The following is a 21818-nucleotide window of genomic DNA, read 5'->3' as shown; positions in this document are numbered from 1 at the left end:
TTAAGTAACTTCACTTACCTTATTTTTCAATGAACATATAAACATCATAAGTACCTGAATCATTTAGCTCAAATTCACATTCGGTCTCGTTTTGACATTGCCCATTGAGCCATTCGGAATCGTTAAGGATACTCGGAAACACATATATCACATACAATGCCATATCCTAGGTATGGTCGTACATGTTATCATATATCGATGCCTCTGTCCCAAACAGGGTCTTACACATAATCTCATATCGATGCCAATGTCCCAGACATGGTCTTACACGAAATCACACCTCAGAAGTCCTAATGTCATGACATCAATATTTTATACTATTCCTAAGGTTCATACGGGGCTTTCAACTTCGTAACTCAATCAATTCATGCTTGAAACAATTCCTCCAATTCTCAATTGAATTCAACAACATATATAAAATATACATTTAAATTTAAAAACATTTATTTGCATATGAACTTGCCTCATATGGAAATGAACGGATCGGAACAACTATTCAACAACTTTTGACTTCCCCGATCTAAATCCGATTTCTTTCTTTCTTGATTTAAATAAATTCAAATTTAACTTATTTAATCACATATTCATTCAATTTCGCCAAAAAACACATAAATGGGCATTTTGCACTTTAACCCCTAACATTTCACATTTTCACAATTTAGTCACTATTTCAAAACAACACAAAATGCACAAAATTTCATCAAACCTAAGCATGGCCAAATATTTCCTAGGTCCCTAGCAGCCCATTAAATCAATTTATTTCACATTTTAACCCCTCAATTTACAAATTTCACAATTTAATCCTTAATAAGCATTTTTATTAAAAATCACTTAATAAACTATGAAAATCTAACAACAAATATTTATTTTTCATCATCAAACAACAAAAAGCTTGAATATTCATCAATGCCATTTCACAAATTCATTATCAAATCCAAAAATTAAAGCATGGGCTAGCTAATATACGAAGCAACGATCTCAAAAATGTAAAAATCATCAAAAATCGAACAAAAGTCACATACCAATTGAAGCTTCAAATGAACGAACCCTAAATAGCCATGGTTGTATTTTTTCTTCTTCAAATTTCAGCAAACAAAGATGAACACTCCACTACGCTTTTGTTTTATTTTAATTTATTAACATTAATTCATAATTTACCATTTTACCCATGGCTATTTAACTTATAAATTAATTAATGGTTGTCCATAAATGTCCACTTACTCTAATCTTGGTCAAATAACACTATTAGGACATCCAATTAAATAAATCATGGCAAATAAGCACTTAAACAATTATTATGCCACTTTTGCATTTTACGTGATTTAGTCCTTTTATTAAATAACTAACCAATCAGTAAAATTAAATCACGAATTTTTCACACATATCAAATAACATGCTGTAAACACCAAAAAATAATATTAAAATAATTTTACGACCTCAAATTTTTGGTTTCGAAACCACTGTTTTGATTTATCTAAAACCAGGCTATTACATATATGAACAACAATTCGCTGCCTAACCAGTCTTCCATTACCTCTACAGTGACCCTGACCTTTAGCAGGAGTAGTAGTAGGTGCCAAAATCTAAGCCTGTGATACCTTTATTCTATTCAGACTGTCCCTAAGAAAATGTTCTTTCAAACCACACCTATAACATCCACTTGTCAGCTTACGACACTCTCCAAGATGCCTACGATCACAATGAGCACAAAGCGACCATCTAGAACCACCAGTTGAACCACCAGTGCTAGTTGCAGTATTACTTTGATGTTTAAATTGACTCGGTTGAGACCCACGTCTTGCACCCCTACCAAAGCTATAATTATCACGCCCCCTATTAGGCAAACGTCTACAAGCACCATTGAAGCCCTTTTACTAGTCTCATCCACTATCGAACAAGCTAGCTCAGCTAAAGCTCCTCTACAACCTTGGCTTTTTCCACAAGCTCATCAAAAAACTCTGCATTTTGGGCTATTAAATAAACCTAAATCTATCAATTAAGCCTGAAATAAAACCTCTTACAACAATCCTTCCCAGTCAACACCATCTTAAGAGCATATTGATTGAGGCGCACAAACTCTGCCTCATAGTCAGCCACAGACAATCCACCTTGTACAAGATCCAAAAATTCCCACTTACGATCTTCCATATACTACTTGTGACAGCCCAAAATTGACCCTAGTCGGGAAGTGATTTCGGGACGGCTAAACCGAGTCACCGAAATGTTTGGACGTAATATTTATTGTCTAGAATATGTATATGTGAATGTGTGAAAATTTCAAGTTTCGATTTAGTAAATTTCATGTGAATTTAGCCAATAGGACTTGTGTGACACTTTTGAAATGTGATAGGCTAATCTATAAGGACCTAATAGTGCATGTAATCAAAAGGAGGACTTGCATGTCAAATTTCCCCTAATTGCTAGTGGCCGCCATGACAAGGAGTATGGGCAAAACATGTCATGAAACATGTTGTGTAAGTGTTTCATGTTGGAATAAATAAAATAAGGTGCATGGGTAATAAAAAAAATGAAAAAAAATGTGTGTGAAGGCTTCTCTCCCTCCCCATTGCCGTGAGTTGAAGAAAAGAAAAGAAAAGAAATTTGTTCATCCTTTCATTCTCTCTTGGCCGAAAATCCTAAGGAAGAAGGAGGGGGTTTTTTGCTTCATGCTTGGTTTGGAAGAGGATTAGGAGGAGGTTTGGCCATACTTGTATCTAGATTAAGGTATGTTTGAGGTTGTGCCATGAGATTCATGCATGTTTTTAGTTGATAGCTTGATGCTTTTATTAGCCCATGGTTCAAATCTTTGTTATATCATGGGGATGGTATTTGGCCAAGGTGGATTTTGTGTTAATGCCATTGCATGTTAAATATGAAGCTTGCTAATGATACATGTGATGGTGGATTGATCGCTCTTGGACTTTCTTTTTAGCATTTTTGAGTAAGACATTAAGTTCTTTGTTTAACCATGACCAAAATCGAAACGGTATGGTGTTATGGTGTATTCGGCCATGGTATATCCATAAGTATGGTTCATGCATATTGCATGGTAGGTAAGATTTGAGCTTTGGATATATGTTTATATTTGGATAAGCAACTTTGAGATTCGGCTCTAGCATATATATATATAGATATACATGTTTGCACATGATGTATTGGTATGACATATATACCATCTCAAGGTATATATTTGCATATGATGATGTTTCGGTTATGAAATAAATGATTGATGCGTATTGAGTTTGTGACACCCCGAATGTGACCCTAGTCGGAGAGTGGTTTCGGGACCACGAAACCGAGTCACAAGAATAATTAAGTGTTATATTCCGTACTTATTGTATGTGGAATTGGTATGCGTAAATATTTCGTGTCTCGATTTTTATTAATTAGGTGCTAAATTTTAAGAAAGGACTTAGTAGTGAACTTTGAAAGTACGATAGGAAATAGGTGATGACTAATTAAAGCATGCATGCAAAATAATGGACTTGCATGTCAAATTCCCCTTTCTACAAGTAATGGCCGCCATGACAAAGAATATGGGTCAAACATGTCATGAAACATGTTTTGTTGGGCATTAGGGAGAAATAGTAAACAAATAAGCATGGGTAAGAAAAGAATGAAAAAAAAATGTGTGTGAGAGAGTGGCATACCCCATTGCCGTGAGTTGTAGAGAAGGAAAGAAAAAAATTTTGTTCATCCTTTCTTTGAGCCAAAACTAAGGAAGAAGGAGGATTTTGCTTCATGCTTGGTTTGGAAGAGATCTAGAAGGAGATTTGGCTAAGTTTGCATCAAGATTAAGGTATGTATGAGGTTGTGTTGGGAGTTTCATGCATGTTTTGGTTGCTAACTTGATGTGCATGTTAGCCATGGCTCAAATCTTTGGTATGCCATGGAAATGGTATTTGGCCAAAGTTGTTATAGTGATAAAGCCATTGCATGCTAAGTGTGAAGCTTGATGATGATGCATGCAATGATGGATTTTCTACTCATGAGTAAGATTTTGAGTTTTCTTTGTTTTATCATGATTAAAGTTGAAAAGGAGCATGATTGTCATACTTGGCCATGATGCATTCTTGAGCATGATTCATGCTTCTTGCATGTTAGTTAAAAGTTTGTGTTTTGGATGGCTATGGACACCTTGAAAATTCGCCATGCTCATATATGCATATATATGATTGCACATTATGTTTGGTTATGAACTAAGTGATGAATATATTGATTTAAAGAAGAAAATGTGGAAGAATGCTTGTGAAATTGCAAGCACAATTGCCTAGCACACATATAAGTGCTTGATGCTATATTATAAGTTTTGGGCCACAATGTGCAAAGCATAAATTAGTAGATTGCATGCTGTTTTTGTGAGGTATTAATGCAAAATTGACCTCAACATGTACATGAATATTCGCCTTGGGTAGCCTATTGAAGGCCTTAGCATTTCCTTGATGCTCAAATAAATTGTATTGAATTGCTTGATGTAGTATAAAATGTGCATGACCATTGTGTATTCAAGCTAAAGAGTGGCCATATGACCATTTAAAATCCTTGTCATATTCGCCATAAGCAAGCACAATGAGGTTTTAATAAATTGAATTTGTTTGAATTAGCTCAAGAGCTAAGAGGGCCACAATTGGACAAGGGAAGGAAAAGGTGATCGAATAGCCGAAAAAGCCGCTCGACAACATCCGAGGTAAGTCCTCAAGAAGTGACCTTACTTGAATTATGTGAGATGAAATATGGATGTGTATGATTATTGATTATGTGTGTATGAGTATTTGAATTCCACCGGGCTAAGTCCCAAGGCGAATATGCTAATGATATTAATTGTGTTTGAGCCTTAGTAACGAAAATGAAATATGTATGTCCAATGATTATTGATGTATGTGTGCATGAGAAATTGAATGATATCCGGCTAAGCCCAAGACAATTATGTTGAAATTATATCCGGTTAAGACCAAGGCAATTGTGCTAGTGGTTATATCCGGGCTAAGGCCCAAGGCATTCGTATGAAGTTATTCTATCCGGCTAAGACCAAGGCATTTGTGCACGTGATTATATCCGTTATATTCAAGAATCTTGGGCTGGAGGTGAGTGTTGGTTGCTGAAATGAATTTAATTAGTACACTCGGACAGCCCAAAGGATAAGGTACGTTATATGTGCATTGAAAGTCGACGTGTTTGAGCAACATTCGCTCAATCGACTAATGAATTTCAGTTATTGAATTGATTGATGCTTTGCGAACTTATACAATGATGAAGTATGAAGTAAGAATATGTATTAATGAAATGATGCATTTGGCTATGTGAATGTATTGCTGTAAATTATAGTTCATTATATTCCTTGAGACTTACTAAGCATAAAAATGCTTACCCGTTGCTTTGGCTCTTAGTTTTCTAGATTTCGCCGAGGCAATCGGATTTGGGATCGTTGAAGTCAAGTCATCCACACTATCAAGCCTCCATTTTGGTATAAATTTTGGTTGAACTTGAGATGGCATGTATAGGACTACCTCTTGTTTGTTAAATACGTTGTAATGTAAGTATGTATGGCCATGCTAAAATGGCTCTAAAAGGGAGCATGAACTTAGACTTATTGTGGGTTGTATGTATATATATTTGGGGTCATGATGTGGCTATGGTTTGAAATGGGAATGTTGGTCATATGATCAGCCATTGGCATGGTTAAAATGATCATATATGAACCTATGTATGGCAAGATTAGTTGAATCATGGAGACTACCAAATAGGTAAGTCCTACCTTAAAAACAGATGCTGCCAGCTGCAGTGGCGTGAATGTGAAAAATCACCATAATTCATAGGAATGGAATCAAATAGTGAATAAGCTATGTAAATGAACCTTGATGAGTCTATTTTCATATGGAAGAAACGAAACGGTCATAGGAGTTACAGGTTAAGAGATATTAAAGCTATTGTGAGACAGGGCCAGAATGGTTTCTGGGTTCCCTGTCGCAACTTTAAAAATTCACTATAAATTATCCAAAAGAATTAGGAGATATACCTTATATGTACAGATTCCATTTTGAGTCTAGTTTCATTAGAAACAAACTACACCAGCATTAAAGCCCTGTGCAGAGAGATATTCAAGTTATACCGCGCGAAGGTCAGAGCAGTCGATCCCTGTAACTTGGGTAACTTTAACTAATAAACTGTACCAATTGGCCTGACCAAAAATCCTAGAAATAAATCCATGGATGTATATATGAGTCTAAATTCAGGAAAATTTACGAAACCAGTTTCCGAGTTTTGAAACTCGAGATATGATTTTAAGGCGACAGTGACGCAGTTTTCCAGCCTGACTGGAAATGTCAAATTGGTGGGCAAAAACATGTGAACTTGGTTTGTTAACCTCGGGTCCGACACCCGCGATGGTCTCGGGTTTGGGGTGTTACAATTTTATTGGTATCGAGCCACGGTTTAGTCGATTCTAGGACTACCGTGATGTGTTTGGGGTCTAGCTATACATGCCATTAAATGATGAATCGATAGTGTGATGAATTCGACAATTTGACTTCATGTTTGTTTATAGCAATGGATCCCGATCCCAACCGAGCGATAGCTGATGATGTGGAGAGTGTGGCGCTGCTCCGCGCAAGGGACAGCGCCAAGGACTCTCAACCTATGGCCAGCAATCCTAATGACGAGGCTAAGCAAGCCTTTTATAGTGTGATGAACGAATGGTTTAATCAATACATTCGAACCAACACTATTGTTCCACCACCTCCATTCCCGATTTAATGCAACCCGCACCTACAATACCTCGGTGATCGACCCAATAAGGTCGTAAGCCCCAATCGATAGGATTCAAAACATGGGGCCACTGAATTTAAGGCTACGGATGATGATGATGCCGAGCGAGCTGAATTATGGTTAGATAACACCGTCCCGTGCTTGATGAGCTATCCTGTACACCGATGAGTGCTTAAAGTGTACCATCTCCTTACGCGAGTCCGCCTACTATTGGTGGAGTACTCGACTTGTGGTGCCTAGAGAGCAAGTGACTTGGGAATTCTTTCTAACCGAGTTCAAAAAGTATATCATCGAGATTCATCGACCAAAAGCGGAGGGAGTTCCTTGATCTTAAGCAAGGTTCTATGTCCGCTATCGACACTGAACGAAAGTTTGTGAGGCTTAGCCAGACGCGAGAATGCATTTCGTCCGGCTATTATGTGCAAACGCTTCGAGGATGGGCTGAATGATGATATAAGGATGTTTGTTGGCATTCTCGAGATACGAGAGTTCAGTAGTACTTGTTGAGCGAGCTTGTAAAGTCAAGAGCTTAGAAAGGAGAAACAAAAGCTGATGTGGGGATTGGAGAATTCGAAGAGGTCCTCGGAAAGTCTCTTCAACAAGCATCAAGAGATTTCGAGATGATGCGAGCCGGTCTAGAGGCGTTTGGGATTTTCTAGACGAGGACGCGATCGACCCCTGTGACCACACGAGTCACCTCGATTGCGGTGGCGGAAATGATCGCCGAGAGAGGACGAGTGTCCACATTGTGGCAAATGGCATTCGGGAGCTGTTGGTTTCGTGATCGCTCTCGCTATAAGTGTGGATCGGCCGACCATTTTATGAAGGATTGCCCGAGGATGCATGAGCAGAATGCAAGTCGAGTGCAAACCCGGGTGCTACCATCGCCGAGGTAGGCCACCTAGAAATATGGGCAATGTCGTTGGCGGTCGAGAGGATCTAGAGATGCTACCATCGATCCGAGGCTCGTGCTCTGCTAGGACTTATGCCATACGCCGCACGCCGAGGATGCTGCCTCTCCGGATGTTATTACCGGTACTTTCACTCTTTTCAATACAAATGTAATTGCTTTGATTGACCCGGTTCTACTCATTCTTATATATGTGAAACCTTAGCATCCAAGAAGACTTTGCCCATTGAGTCATCGAGTTTGTAATTCGGTGTCAAACCCTTGGGTCATTACGTGCTTGTTAACAAAGTGTGCAAGAAAAGTCCCCTAGTGTTCCGAGGTTCTTGTTTTCCGGCGGACTTAATGCTTTTGCCATTCGATGAGTTCGATGTTATTCTTGGTTTGGATTGGTTGACCATGCACGATGCGGTTGTAAATTGCAAGAGCAAGACTATCGATTTGAGGTGCGCGAATAATGAAATAATTCGGGTTGAGTCCACGGACTTAAAGGGTTGCCATTTGTAATATCGCCGATGTTGGCCCGTAAATATGTAAGAAAAGGGTGCGAAGCGTACCTTGCGACGCACTCGATGACAAGGAATCGAGAAGAAACCCGAACTGCGTGCGTGGTTTGTGAATACCGGATGTTTTCCCGAAGAATTGCCGGGTTTACCACCTGCTCGAGAAATAGAATTTGGCATCGAATTGGTACCGTACCACCCAATTTCGATAGCTCCGATCGTATGGCACCAACGGAATTGAAGGAGTTGAAAACTCAGTTGCAAGAATTGGTGGATAGAGGTTTTGCTCGCCTGAAGTTTTTCGCCTTTGGGTGCGCCGGTGTTGTTCGTGAAGAAGAAGGATGGAACCATGCGACTATGCATCGACTATCGCCGCCTTAACAAAGCGACGATAAAGAACAAATATCCGCTGCCACGTATTGATGACTTGTTCGATCAACTCAAGGGAGCCTCGGTGTTCTCGAAAATAGATTTGAGATCGGGCTACTATCAATTGCGAATCCGAGATTGAGACGTGCCCAAGACCGCCTTGAGCGAGATATGGTCACTATGAGTTCTCGGTGATGCCGTTTGGGCTCACTAATGCCCTCGCGGTATTTATGGATTTAATGAATCGAATCTTTAGACCATATTTGGATCGATTCGTAGTCGTGTTCATTGATGACATCTTGGTCTATTCAAGAAATGAGACCGAACATTTGAACACCGCGTTAGTGCTGCAAATTTTACGGACAAGCAATTATATGCTAAGTTCAGCAAGTGTGAGTTCGGTTAAGAGAGGTAAGCTTCTTGGGTCATGTGGTATTCAGATCGGGTATTCGAGTCGAACCGAATAAAATTTCAGCCATACTAAATTGGAAGCCTCCAGAAATATTACCGAGGTTCAAGCTTTTTGGGGCTTGGTTACTACCGACGATTTGTAAAGGCTTCTCAACGATAGCCACGCCGATGACGGTTACTCCAAAAGGATGTTAAGTTCGAATGGACGGAGAAATGCCAAAAAGCTTCGATCAACTGAAAACTTATTTGATGAAGCCCCAATTCTAGTGCAACCCGAGTCCGCAAGGAGTTTGTCATCTATAGCGACGCCTCTCTACTTGGGTTAGGTTGCGATTAATGCAAGAAGGTCGAGTTGTGGCCTGCGCGCCGAGGCAATTAAAGCCACATGAGAAAAATTATCCGACTCATGATCTCGAATTGGCCGCCATCGATTCGCCTTAAAGATTTGGCGACATTACTTATTTGGTGAAAGGTGCCATGTATACTCGGATCACAAAAGTCTCAAGTATTTGATGACCCAACGAGACTTAAATCTGCGACAAAGACGTTGGCTCGAGCTGTTAAAGGATTATGAGTGATCATCGACTATCACCCGGAAAGGCGAATGTAGTTGCGGATGCCTTGAGTCGTAAATCGTTATTCACTTTACGACGATGAATGTGCACTTGTCTATCCGATCCGACAAAGTGTGTTAGTGGCTGAAATGAAAGCCAAACCATTATTGACACACCAAATTCGAGAAGCTCGGAAAGTCGATGACGAGTTGGTTGCAAACGGGCTGCGTGTGTTCGAACAAGGACTCGGAGTTTCAAATCGACGATGACGATTGTTTGAGGTTCAAAAGTCGTCTGTGTGTCCCAAAGAATTGAACTCATTTCGATAATTCAATGAAGCCCATTGTAGCCGAATGGCAATCCACCGGGAGTACGAAGATGTACAATGATTTGAAACGCCGATTTTGGTGGCATGGTATGAAGCGAGACATCTCCGACTTTGTTTCAAGATGTTTAATATGTCAACAAGTGAAAGCGGAACATCAGTGCCTTCAGATTACTTCACCAATCACGATACCCGAGTGGAAATGGGATCGAGTCACAATGGACTTTGTATCCTGACCGCCATTGTCGCAAGTAAGAAGGATGCGGTTTGGGTCGTGGTAGATCGATTGACTAAGTCCGCCCACTTTGTCCCCGACGTACGGATTTTTCAATGGACAAATTAGCGGAATTGTACATTTCTCGATTGTGAAATTACACGGGTGCCTATTTCTATCGTGTCGGATAGAGATCCGAGATTTACCTCGCGGTTTTGGAAAAAGTTGCAAGAAGCTTTGGGTACCAAGTTGCATTTCAGACCGCCTTCCACCCCAAACCGATGGTCAATCCGAAGGGTAATTCAGATACTTGAGGATATGTTAAGATGTTGCGTCCTCGAGTTTAGTGGTTCATGGGAACGGTATTTGCCGTTGATTGAATTCGCTTACAACAACGACTTTCAATCGAGTATTAAGATGGCACCCTACGAGGCTTTGTACGGGCGTAAATGTCGTACACCATTGTTTTGGTGAGCTTGGTGAAAGCAAGATTTTCGGTGGATTTGATTAGGGATGCCGAATGAAAGTGAAAGTAATCCGTGAAAGTTTGAAGATAGCCTTCGATCGTCGAAGTCGTGACGCGGATATGAAGCGTAAGGATATCGAGTATCGTGGGTGATAAAGTGTTCCTCAAGGTATCGCTTGGAAAAAATACTCGAGTTCGCCGTAAGGGCAAGTTGAGCCCGAGGTTCATTGGGCCATATGAGATATCGAGCGAGTCGGTCCAAGTGGCATATCGCTTGATTTTGCCCCGAACTCAAAAGGTTCACGATGTCTTCCACGCTTCGATGCTTCGACGTTATAGATCCGATCCATCGACGTGATTAGTCCATCGAAATTGAAATTCAAGCTAATATGAGTTATGAGGAAGAACCAATTCGTATCCTATCACGAGAAGTGAAAGAGTTATAAACAAGCGGGTTCCGCTTAGTGAAAGTGTTATGGCTCAAGCACGGGATAGAAGAAGCTACTTGGGAGACCGAGAACTCAATGAGAGAGCGATATCCGAACCTATTTACGGTAAGCTTTTCGGGACGAAAATCTCTTGAGTGGGGAGAGTTGTGACACCCGAATGTGACCCTAGTCGGAGAGTGGTTTCGGGACCACGAAACCGAGTCACAAGAATAATTAAGTGTTATATTCCGTACTTATTGTTTGTGGAATTGGTATGCGTAAATATTTCGTGTCTCGATTTTTATTAATTAGGTGCTAAATTTTAAGAAAGGACTTAGTAGTGAACTTTGAAAGTACGATAGGAAATAGGTGATGACTAATTAAAGCATGCATGCAAAATAATGGACTTGCATGTCAAATTCCCCTTTCTACAAGTAATGGCCGCCATGACAAAGAATATGGGTCAAACATGTCATGAAACATGTTTTGTTGGGCATTAGGGAGAAATAGTAAACAAATAAGCATGGGTAAGAAAAGAATGAAAAAAAAATGTGTGAGAGAGTGGCATACCCCATTGCCGTGAGTTGTAGAGAAGGAAAGAAAAAAATTTTGTTCATCCTTTCTTTGAGCCAAAACTAAGGAAGAAGGAGGATTTTTGCTTCATGCTTGGTTTGGAAGAGATCTAGAAGGAGATTTGGCTAAGTTTGCATCAAGATTAAGGTATGTATGAGGTTGTGTTGGGAGTTTCATGCATGTTTTGGTTGCTAACTTGATGTGCATGTTAGCCATGGCTCAAATCTTTGGTATGCCATGGAAATGGTATTTGGCCAAAGTTGTTATAGTGATAAAGCCATTGCATGCTAAGTGTGAAGCTTGATGATGATGCATGCAATGATGGATTTTCTACTCATGAGTAAGATTTTGAGTTTTTCTTTGTTTTATCATGATTAAAGTTGAAAAGGAGCATGATTGTCATACTTGGCCATGATGCATTCTTGAGCATGATTCATGCTTCTTGCATGTTAGTTAAAAGTTTGTGTTTTGGATGGCTATGGACACCTTGAAAATTCGCCATGCTCCTATATGCATATATATGATTGCACATTATGTTTGGTTATGAACTAAGTGATGAATATATTGATTTAAAGAAGAAAATGTGGAAGAATGCTTGTGAAATTGCAAGCACAATTCGCCTAGCACACATATAAGTGCTTGATGCTATATTATAAGTTTTGGGCCACAATGTGCAAAGCATAAATTAGTAGATTGCATGCTGTTTTGTGAGGTATTATGCAAAATTGACCTCAACATGTACATGAATATTCGGCCTTGGGTAGCCTATTGAAGGCCTTAGCATTTCCTTGATGCTCAAATAAATTGTATTGAATTGCTTGATGTAGTATAAAATGTGCATGACCATTGTGTATTCAAGCTAAAGAGTGGCCATATGACCATTTAAAATCCTTGTCATATTCGCCATAAGCAAGCACAATGAGGTTTTAATAAATTGAATTTGTTTGAATTAGCTCAAGAGCTAAGAGGGCCACAATTGGACAAGGGAAGGAAAAGGTGATCGAATAGCCGAAAAAGCCGCTCGACAACATCCGAGGTAAGTCCTCAAGAAGTGACCTTACTTGAATTATGTGAGATGAAATATGGATGTGTATGATTATTGATTATGTGTGTATGAGTATTTGAATTCCACCCGGCTAAGTCCCAAGGCGAATATGCTAATGATATTAATTGTGTTTGAGCCTTAGTAACTAAAATGAAATATGTATGTCCAATGATTATTGATGTATGTGTGCATGAGAAATTGAATGATATCCGGCTAAGCCCAAGACAATTATGTTGAAATTATATCCGGTTAAGACCAAGGCAATTGTGCTAGTGGTTATATCCGGGCTAAGGCCCAAGGCATTCGTATGAAGTTATTCTATCCGGCTAAGACCAAGGCATTTGTGCACGTGATTATATCCGGTTATATTCAAGAATCTTGGGCTGGAGGTGAGTGTTGGTTGCTGAAATGAATTTAATTAGTACACTCGGACAGCCCAAAGGATAAGGTACGTTATATGTGCATTGGAAAGTCGACGTGTTTGAGCAACATTCGCTCAATCGACTAATGAATTTCAGTTATTGAATTGATTGATGCTTTGCGAACTTATACAATGATGAAGTATGAAGTAAGAATATGTATTAATGAAATGATGCATTTGGCTATGTGAATGTATTGCTGTAAATTATAGTTCATTATATTCCTTGAGACTTACTAAGCATAAAAATGCTTACCCGCTGTTTTGGCTCTTAGTTTTCTAGATTTCGCTCGAGGCAATCGGATTTGGGATCGTTGAAGTCAAGTCATCCACACTATCAAGCCTCCATTTTGGTATAAATTTTTGGTTGAACTTGAGATGGCATGTATAGGACTACCTCTTGTTTGTTAAATACGTTGTAATGTAAGTATGTATGGCCATGCGAAAATGGCTCGAAAAGGGGAGCATGAACTTAGACTTATTGTGGGTTGTATGTATATATATTTGGGGTCATGATGTGGCTATGGTTTGGAAATGGGAATGTTGGTCATATGATCAGCCATTGGCATGGTTAAAATGATCATATATGAACCTATGTATGGCAAGATTAGTTGAATCATGGAGACTACCAAATAGGTAAGTCCTACCTTAAAACAGATGCTGCCAGCTGCAGTGGCGTGAATGTGAAAATCACCATAATTCATAGGAATGGAATCAAATAGTGAATAAGCTATGTAAATGAACCTTGATGAGTCTATTTTCATATGGAAGAAACGAAACGGTCATAGGAGTTACAGGTTAAGAGATATTAAAGTTATTGTGAGACAGGGCCAGAATGGTTTCTGGGTTCCCTGTCGCAACTTTAAAATTCACTATAAATTATCCAAAAGAATTAGGAGATATACCTTATATGTACAGATTCCATTTTGAGTCTAGTTTCATTAGAAACAAACGACACCAGCATTAAAGCCCTGTGCAGAGAGATATTCAAGTTATACCGCGCGAAGGTCAGAGCAGTCGATCCCTGTAACTTGGGTAACTTTAACTAATAAACTGTACCAATTGGCCCGACCAAAAATCCTAGAAATAAATCCATGGATGTATATATGAGTCTAAATTCAGGGAAAATTTACGAAACCAGTTTCCGAGTTTTGAAACTCGAGATATGATTTTTAAGGCGACAGTGACGCAGTTTTCCAGCCTGACTGGAAATGTCAAATTGGTGGGCAAAAACATGTGAACTTGGTTTGTTAACCCTCGGGTCCGACACCGGCGATGGTCTCGGGTTTGGGGTGTTACAGAGTTACAATATGGAATGCGTTAATTAGTAAAATGTATGCTGTTTTTGTGTGGTATTAAGTGTATAATTGGCCTCAACATGGACATGCATATTCGGCCACATGAGGGGAATTGGTGTGCATGCATTCGGTTAGAGGCAAGCATATTGATGCCTATTCTTGGCTTAGAAAATTCGGCTAAGGAGAGTACTAACTAATGTGTTGAGTTTGATTCATGATTTCCGTACATATGTGACTTTAATGTCTAATGAAAATATGCGGCTAAGTACCTTGAATTCTCTTCGATGCTCAAATGATTAAATCAATTTATTTGTTAAATTAAGCTCAAGAGCAAAGGGGAGCTAAATCCGATAAAGGGAAGGAAAAAGTAGTCGAGTAGCCGTCGAAATCGCTCGACCACGTCCGAGGTAAGTCTTCGAGTAATGACCCTACTTGAATTATATTGAAATGATTTGTCCTATTATGGCGGACAGCCGAATGTGCGTAGGGACTAAGTTATAAAGTCAATTGAAATCATGCTCTTTGTGTGTGGCTATCGAGCCGAAATTGGAAAGGTTTGATAAATGTTTTGTGTTTGAGCCTTAGTAACGAGAATGAAATATGGATGTGTCGTGATTATTGATATATGTGTACAGGAGCATTTGAATAATACCCGGGCTAAGTCCCGAAGGCATTTATGCTAGTGATTATATCCGGGCTAAGACCCGAAGGCATTCGTGCGAGTTGTTATATCCGGGCTAAGACCCGAAGGCATTTGTGCAAGTTACCAAATCCGGGTTAAGACCCGAAGGCAATTGTGCTTGTGGTTATATCCGGTTAAATTCCGAAGAAGCTCGGTTGAAGGTGAGCGTTTTGGTGCTGTAATAAATTCAATTAATACGCTCGAAAAACCCATACGATAAGGTATGTTTACATGTGCATCGGAAAATTCGATCCATTTGAAATAGTATTCGTTCAATCGACTAACGAACTTTCGGCTCTTAGATAGGTTGATACCTTGTGTGTATATGTTGATGAAGTGTGAAGTAAGTATGATTATGAGAATGTGTATTAATAAAGTGATTCATTTAGCTATGTGAATGTAATACTTTAGTCAAAGCTGATTTCATTACTTGAGACTTACTAAGCATTAAAATGCTTACCCCGTTGCTTTGGCTCTTTGTTTTATAGATTTTGCTCGTTAGCTATCGGATTCGGGATCATCGAAGTCAAAGTCATCCACACTATCAAAGCCCTTTTGGTACTCTTTAGTTGAACTCTAGATATGGCATGTATAGGACTACCCTTTGTTGTTTTTCAAGTACTTTTGTGATGTATGTGTGTACAGCCATGCGAAAATGGCTCGTAGAAGTGGAGTATGGCATTAGACCATTTGTGTTTATGTATGTATATATGGTTTCATGATGTGACTATGGACTGGAATGGAACTGTTGGGCAATGATCAGCCCTTGGAATGGTTAAACATGATCATAGGTGTAACACCCCGAACCCGAGACCATCGCCGGTGTCGGACACGAGGGGTTAACAAGCCAAATCCACATATTTCGCCCACCAATTGACATTTCCAGTCAGGCTGGAAAACTGCGTCACCGTCGCCTTAAAAATCATATCTCGAGTTTCAAAACTCGGAAACTGGTTTCATAAATTTTCCCTGAATTTATACTCATATATCCATCCATGGATTTATTTCTAGAATTTTTGGTCTGGCCAATTGGTACAGTTTATTAGTTAAAGTCACCCATGTTACAGGGATCGACTGCTCTGACCTCCGCGCGTTACAACTTGGATATCTCTCTGTACAGGGCTTAAATACTGGTGCCGTTTGTTTCTAATGAAACTAGACTCAAAATGGAATCTGTAAATATAAGGCATGACTCCTAATTATTTCTGGATAATTTATAGTAAATTTTTAAAGTTGCGACAGGGGACCCAGAAACCGTTCTGGCCCTGTCTCACGAAAGCTTTAATATCTCTTAACATGTGACTCCTATGACCGTTTCGTTTCTTCCATATGAAAGTAGACTCATCAAGGTTCATTTACATAGCTTATTCACTATTTAATACCATTCCTACAAATTTTGGTGATTTTTCACATTCACGTCACTGCAGCTGGCAGCATCTGTTTTAAGGTAGGTCTTACCTATTTTGTAGTCTCCATGAACCAACTAGTCTTGCCATACATAGGTTCACATATGATCATTTTAACCATACCAATGGCTGATCATGTGACCAACACTCCCATTTCCAATCCATAATCACATCATGACACCATATATATATATACAAACCGCAAATAGTCTAAGTTCAGATTTCACTTTTACGAGCCATTTTCGCATGGCCGTATACATATACATCACAACATATTTAAACCAACAAGGGGTAGTCCTATACATGCCATTTCAAAGCTCAACCAAAATTATACCAAAATGGAGGCTTTGATAGTGTAGATGACTTCGACTTTAATGATCCCGAATCCGATTGCTATCGAGCAAAATCTATAAAACAGAGAGCCAAAGCAACGGGTAAGCATTTTTATGCTTAGTAAGTCTCAAGGAATAAAATCAGCTTTAATTAAAGCAATACATTCACATGGCCAAATGCATCATTTCATTAATACACATTCACATAATCATTCTTACTTCACACTTCATCATTATATACTTTCACAAGGTATCAACCAATTCAATAGCTGAAATTCGTTAGTCGATCGAGCGAATGTTGCTCAAACATGTCGACTTTCCAATGCACGTATAAACATACCTTATTCTTTGGGCTTTTCGAGCGTACCGATTGAATTCATTACAGCAACCAACACTCACCTCCAGCCCAAGCTTCTTCGGAATACAACCGGATATAACCACGTGCACGAATGCCTTCGGGTCTTAGCCCGGATAGAACGACTCGCACGAATGCCTTCGGGTCTTAGCCCGGATGTAGCCGCTAGCACAATGGCCTTCGGGTCTTAACCCGGATATAATTTCCAGCAATAACGTCTTCGGGTCTTAGCCCGGATATCATTCAATTGCTCATGCACACATACATCAATAATCATTAGACATTCATATTTCATTTTCGTTACTAAGGCTCAAACGCAAATATAATCACTAGCATAATCGCCTTCGAGACTTAGCCCGGGTATCATTCAAATACTCATACACACATAAATCGATAATCATTACACATCCATATTTCATTTCACATAATTCAAGTAGGGTCACTTCTTGAGGACTTACCTCGGATGTTGTCGAACGGCTTTTACGGCTACTCGATCACTTTTCCTTCCCTTGTCCAATTGTGGCCTCTAAGCTCTTGAGCTAATTCAAACAAATTTAATTTATTAATACCTCATTATGCTAGCTTATGGCGAATATGACAAGGAGTTTAAATGGTCATATGGCTACCCTTTAGCTTGAGTACACAATGGTCATGCACATTTTATACTACATCAAGCAATTCAATACAATTCATTCAAGCATCAAGGAAAAGCTAAGGCCATCAATCGGCTACCTAAGGCCGAACATACATGTCCAATTTGAGGCCAATTATACACTTAACACCACACAAAAAACAGCATGCATTTTACTAGTTAATGCTTTGCATATTGTAGCTCAAAACTTATAATATAGCATCAAGCACTCATATGTGTACTAGGCCGAATGTACTTGCAATTTCACAAACATTCTTCAACATCTTCTTCTTTAAACAAACATATTCATCACTTACTTCATAACCAAAACATCATGTGCAAACATATATATACATATATGTGCATGGCCGAATTTCAAGGTGTCCCTAGCCATCCAAAACACAAATTTTAACTAACATGCAAGAAGCATGAACCATGCTCATGAATGCATCATGGCCGAATACATCACAATCATGCCCCTTTCAACTTCAATCATGGTTAAACACAAAAAGAAAACTCAATGTCTTACTCAAGATGGCTACAAAGAAATTTCAAGAGTAGACAATCCATCATTGCATGCATCATCATCAAGCTTCACACTTAGCATGCAATGGCTTTATCACAATATCAACTTTGACCAAATACCACTTCCATGGCATAACAAGGATTTGAACCATGGCTAACATGGACATCAAGTTGGCAACTAAAACATGCATGAATCTCATGACACAACCTCATACATACCTTAATCTTGGTGCAAGTTTAGCCAAATCTCCTTCTAGATCTCTTCTAAACAAATAAAATGAAGCAAAAATCTCTTCTTCCCCCTTAGTTTTGGCTCAAAGAAAGGATGAACAAATTTTTTTCTTTCTTCCTTTACAACTCATGGCAATGGGGGATACCACACTCACACACACATTTTTTTTTCATTCTTTTCTTACCCATGCTTATTTGTTTATTATTTCTCCCTAATGCCCAACAAAACATGTTTCATGACATGTTTAGCCCATATTTCTTGGTCATGGCCGCCACCACCTATAAAAGGGGAATTTGACATGCAAGTCCATTGTTTTGCATGCATGCTTTAATTAGTCATCACACATTTCCTATCGTACTTTCAAAGTTCACTACTAAGTCCTTTCTAGTGAAATTCACCTTTATAACACTAAATCAATCATCAAAAATGTCATACATGAGCATACACATATTATAGGCATCAAAATAAATTTTAAATTATTTTTATGCTTCGGTTTTGTGGTCCCGAAACCACATTCCGACTAGGGTCAATTTTGGGCTGTCACAACTCTCCCCCACTTAAGAAATTTTCATCCCCGAAAATCTTACCGGTAAATAGGGTTGGGTATCGCTCTTTCATAGAGTTCTCGGTTTCCCAAGTAGCTTCTTCTATCCCGTGCTTGAGCCATAACACCTTCACTAGTGGAACCTGCTTGTTTCGCAACTCTTTCACTTCCCGTGATAGGATACGAATCGGTTCTTCCTCATAACTCATATTGGCTTGAATTTCAACTTCGATGGACTAATCACGCGATGGATCGGATCTATAGTGTCGAAGCATCGAAACATGAAAGACATCGTGAACCTTTTCGAGTTCGGGGAAAATCAAACGATATGCCACTGGACCGACTCACTCGGATATCTCATATGGCCCAATGAACCTCGGGCTCAACTTGCCCTTACGGCCAAATCGAGTATCTTTTTCCAAGGCGATACCTTGAGAAACACTTTATCTCCCACCGATACTCGATGTCCTTACGCTCAGATCTGCGTCGACTTCGACGATCGGAGGCTATCTTCAGACTTTCACGGATTACTTTCACTTTGCTCAGCATCTCTAATCAAATCCACCCGAAAATCTTACCTTCACCGAGCTCGGTCCAAAACAATGGTGTACGGCATTTACGATCGCATAAAGCCTCGAGGGTGCCATCTTAATACTTGATTGAAAGTCGTTGTTGTGTTTAATTCAATCAACAAAGAAATACCATTCCATGAACCACTAAACTCGAGGACGCAACATCTCAACATATCCTCAAGTATCTGAATTATCCGCCGATTGACCATCGGTTTGGGGGTGAAAGGCGGTCTTGAAATGCAACTTGGTACCCAAAGCTTCTTGCAACTTTTTCCAAAATTGCGAGGTAAATCTCGGATCTCTATCCCACACGATGGAAATAGGCACCCGTGCAATCTCACAACTGAGAACGTATAATTCGCTAATTTGTCCATTGAAAATCCGTACTACGGGGACAAAGTGAGCCGACTTAGTCAATCTATCTACCACGACCCAAACCGCATCCTTCTTACTCACGACAATGGCGGTCCGGATACAAAGTCCATTGTGACTCGATCCCATTTCCACTCGGGTATCGTGATTGGTGAAGTAATCTCAAGGCACTTGATGTTCCGCTTTCACTTGTTTACATATTAAACATCTCAAACAAAGTCGGAGATGTCTCGTTTCATACCATGCCACCAAAACCGATGTTTCAAATCGTTGTACATCTTCGTACTCCCCGGGTGGATTGCCATTCGGCTACAATGGGCTTCATTCAGAATTATCGAAATGAGTTCCGAATTCTTTGGAACACACAGACGACTTTTGAACCTCAAACAATCGTCATCATCGATTTGAAACTCCGAGTCCTTGTTCGAACACACTCACCCGCTTTTGCGCCAACTTGTCGTCGACTTTTCGAGCTTCTCGAATTTGATGCATCAATAGTGGTTTGGCTTTCAATTCAGCTACTAACACACCGTCGGATCGAGCAGACAAGTGCACATTCATCGTCGTAAAGTGAATAATGATTTACGACTCAAGGCATCCGCAACCACATTCGCCTTTCCGGGTGATAGTCAATGACCAGCTCATAATCCTTTAACACTCGAGCCAACGTCTTTGTCGAGATTTAAGTCTCTTTGGGTCATCAAATATTTGAGACTTTTGTAATCCGAGTACACATGGCACTTCTCACCAAATAAGTAATGTCGCCAAATCTTTAAGGCGAATACGATGGCGGCTAATTCGAGATCATGGGTCGGATAATTTTTCTCGTGTGGCTTTAATTGCACGACGATAGGCCACAACTCGACCTTCTTGCATCAATACGCAACCTAACCCAAGGAGGGAGGCGTCACTATAGATGACAAACTCTTTGCCGATTCGGGTTGCACTAGAATTGGGGCTCCGTCAAATAAGTTTTCACTGATCGAAACTTTTCGACATTTCTCCGTCCATTCGAACTTAACATCCTTTTGGAGTAAGCCGTCATCGGCGTGGCTATCGTTGAGAAACCTTTACAAATCGTCGGTAATAACCGCAAGCCCCAAAAACTCCGAACCTCAATAATATTTCTGAGGCTTCCAATTAAGTATGGTTGAAATTTTATTCGGTCGACTCAAACCCGATCGTGAATACCATATGACCCAAGAAGCTAACCTCTCTAACCGTAACTCACACTTGCTTGAACTTAGCATATAATTGCTTATCCCGTAAAATTTGCAGACTAACCTCGTGTGTTCAAAGATGTTCGGTCTCATTTCTTGAATAGACCAAGATGTCATCAATGAACACGACTACGAATCGATCCAAATATGGTCCGAAGATCCGATTCATTAAACCCATAAATACCGCAGGGCATTAGTAAGCCCAAACGGCATCACTAGGAACTCATAGTGACCATATCTCGCTCAAGGCGGTCTTGGGCACGTCCGAATCTCGGATTCGCAATTGATAATAGCCCGATCTCAAATCTATTTTCGAGAACACCGAGGTTCTTCAGCTTGATCGAACAAGTCATCGATACGTGGTAACGGATATTTGTTCTTTATCGTCGCTTTATTAAGTCGACGATAGTCGATGCACAACCGCATGGTTCCATCCTTCTTTTCACAAACAACATTGGCGCACCCCAAGGCGAAAAACTCAAAGCGAGCAAAACCTCTATCCACCAATTCTTGCAATCGAGCTTTCAACTCCTTTAATTCGCTCGGTGCCATACGATATGGAGCTATCGAATTGGAGTGGTACCGGTACCAATTCGATGCCAAATTCTATTTCCGAACAGGTGGTAAACCCGGCAATTCTTCAGGAAAACATCCGGTATTCACAAACCACG

Source organism: Gossypium arboreum, chromosome 10 (genome assembly GCF_025698485.1).
Source record: "Gossypium arboreum isolate Shixiya-1 chromosome 10, ASM2569848v2, whole genome shotgun sequence".
NCBI classification, from domain to species: domain Eukaryota; kingdom Viridiplantae; phylum Streptophyta; class Magnoliopsida; order Malvales; family Malvaceae; genus Gossypium; species Gossypium arboreum.
Note: the sequence above shows the minus strand (reverse complement) of the source record.